The sequence below is a fragment of the Natator depressus genome, chromosome 25 (assembly GCF_965152275.1).
Source record: "Natator depressus isolate rNatDep1 chromosome 25, rNatDep2.hap1, whole genome shotgun sequence".
NCBI lineage: Eukaryota > Metazoa > Chordata > Testudines > Cheloniidae > Natator > Natator depressus.
Genome location: NC_134258.1, coordinates 11,921,262 through 11,924,140, shown reverse-complemented (window position 1 = coordinate 11,924,140; position 2,879 = coordinate 11,921,262).

Here is a 2,879-nt window from a genome sequence, read left to right as displayed (position 1 = left end):
CCCCCCACCCTCCTCTCTCTCTCTCTGATTTTTTACAAGCAATAACGTCTCTGTCCGGAATCGTCCTCGCAAAGAAGGGATCGGGGCTGGGATCCGCGGTGCTGGGAGTGGATATGGGCCAAGCCTCCCCCCCCCCCCCCGAGCTGCCGGCCTCCCCCTCCTTTTGATTTTGTCCACACTGAAGGAGGGGGAGGGCAGCTCCAAAATTTCTCCCGGATGGAGGCATTGCTGGGGGCAACAACGCATTAAGGGGGTGAGGGAGGTTTGAGGCCTGGGAAAGCTGCTGCCCCCTTGTGCCAGTCACTTCCCTCTTCCCACCCGGGGGACATCTCGACCCAGGGCAGGGCTCATGGGCTCTTGGCTTGAAGCTCTGGTGCTGGGACCTATGGGACGGGGTACATGGAGCAGCTAGAGAGGGGGCCCAGGAGGTGATGGTCCCAAGGGGAGGAAGGAGCAGTGGGGCAGTTGGATGGGAGGCCAGGTCCCAAGCAGAATCAAGGGGCCAGCAGGAGATGGTGGCAGGTGTCACTCACTTCCCTCCTGGGACTGAGACTGAACCAGGCCAGGGGCCTGGCGGGGGGGGACCGCCCCAAAACCAGCGAGGAGTGAGGCTGAAGGAGCCTCGCTCCGCAGCTCTGCCCCCAGTACCCCCACACAGAGGGTAACCAGGGCCCCGGCTGGAATGAGTGTCTGCCCCGGGCTGCGTCCCCTGGGTCGGGAAGCGGGGAGAAGCTGAGGCTTCCAACTGGACAGGCCCTTCAGCAACTGCTGCTAGAAAAATCTCATTCTCCAGGTGCCAAATTGAGGGTGGGATGGACACCCACACAGTGCCATGGGGCGGGGGGGTGGCTCCTGGGACGGGCTGGAACTGGAGCCTATCCCCAGGTATCACTGTTTCCGGGGGGCGGGGGGAGGGGGGAAAGAAATGCTTGCTCCCCATCCCCCAAAAAACTAACTGGCTCCTCCTTTCTCCTTCCCTACATTACTGGGCCCAAGTGGGAGAAGGGCCTGGATCTAGCATGCCTTGTGGGGGTGGTGGCAAGATGGGGCAAAAGGGGAGTCAGATCTCCTAACTCCCCTTCTCCCCACAACAACTTTATACCTGGAAAGCCAACACCCCCCCTCCTGCTTCTCCTTGAACTGCTCTCCCCCCAAACCTGGCTCCCCCCAGTTCTCCCCCAGGGAGCAAAGCGATGGGCTTTATTTATTATTTATTGATTTTTATAGAACTGGATGGATTTGCTGCTCCATGGGGGGGCAGGTTCCGCTTTTTATGGGGTTTTGTTCATGTATCAAAGGATGAGAAGCAAAAAGCTTTGTTATCCGAAAGACTCGGTCAGCGCAGGGGAGGGGGAGGGGCAGGGTGGGGTGTGGGGGTGGAGATGCCAGCCACATTCGTATCCTGCCCCCCCCCCCAATCTTGGTGCTCTTGTCACCCCCGTTCCTGGCTGCGCTTCGACATTTGCATGTGATCAAAGAGGCCGGGTCGTTCCTCTGCAGAGTCTGTCCAAAGCACTAACATGAAACCACAACTCTGCCTTTTTCAACCTATAAAGAAAGACCAAGTGTCGAGAGTTTGCCCTGCTTTGTTATTGCCTAAGCTCCTTCTGTCAGCTCCCCCGACGCAGCCAGGGCCAGCCCCCCATTGGGCCCATGCTCCAGGGGCCTCCCGGGCAGCAGGAGGGGCACCAGGCGGGCTCCCACAGCAGGGAGCTGGTGGCAGAGGCAGTCGAGCTAGGACTAAAGTGCCAGGCTTTTACAGCAAGCAGGGTGAGTCTTGCCTGGGGCAACTTGCGTGGGGCTGGGGCCCCTGGAACTTTTCAGCATGGAGGGTCCATTTGCTCTTGCTGTCATTTACCCCAGTACCAAGTGGGGGCTGTTCTGATCTAGGCATGCCCCAGTGCCCTGGAGAGAATGATGGCACAGCGACTTTGGCCCTTTAAACCCGACAGGAGGGCTCCTTCCAAAAGACCTATTTTAGCCCAACCCCAAATTCCTGGGCCAGAAGCAGGGCTCCTGGAGAAGGCGCTCTGGCCTATGCTCTGGGGGTCAGCGTGGATGAGCACCTCAGGCCCTTCCAGCCTGCAGAAACTAGGACATGCATGTCCCCTCTCCCCAGTGACCCCTTCCAGAGCAGAAGACACCAGCATTGGAAGCAATCCCTGCAGGCAGGTAGCAGCTTCCGCTCCTGCAAAGGGGGCCCAGGGCCCATGGCCAAGGCCTCGGCACTGGCTGAACCTGCCTTTCTAAGGACGACCCAGCCTGGCAGAGCCCGTTGCAACTGTTGGAATGGAGCCCAGCGAGGCTCAGGGGCTGACAGCTCCTTCCAGGGCTGGAGGTGAATGCTGAGTACTCCACTGTGGGTCCAGGATAAGTTGGGCCTAGCTCCCCCGGCCTGGGGAAGGGACTGCCCTCTCCAAGAAGCTGGCGACTGGTGAGCACCACAGCAGGAGATAGATGGGCAGTGGCAAGGCGTGCCCAGCACCAACCCCCTGGCACGGGCAGGGCAGCTGTTGACAGAAGCCGGAGGGTGGGGATGGGACTCAGCTGAGGCACCGGAAGCCTAAAGTCATCCATTGTGTGAACGAATGGAGAGTTCTCCTCCTGCAAGAGGATGGACTTGGACACAGGCCACCAGCACCTGTAAAGAACAGGGGGTACGGGGGACTATTTACAGTTCGCTGGACCAGGGGTTCTCAAATTTCATTGCACCACAACTCCCTTCTTACAACAAAAATTACTGCACAACCCCAGGATGGGAGACTAAAGCCTGAGCCCACCCAAGCCTCCCTGAGAGGGCCAAAGGCCAGCCCTGGCAACCCCATCAAAATGGGATCGTGACCCACAGTTTGAGAACCGCTGCACTAGAGCCGGCAGCA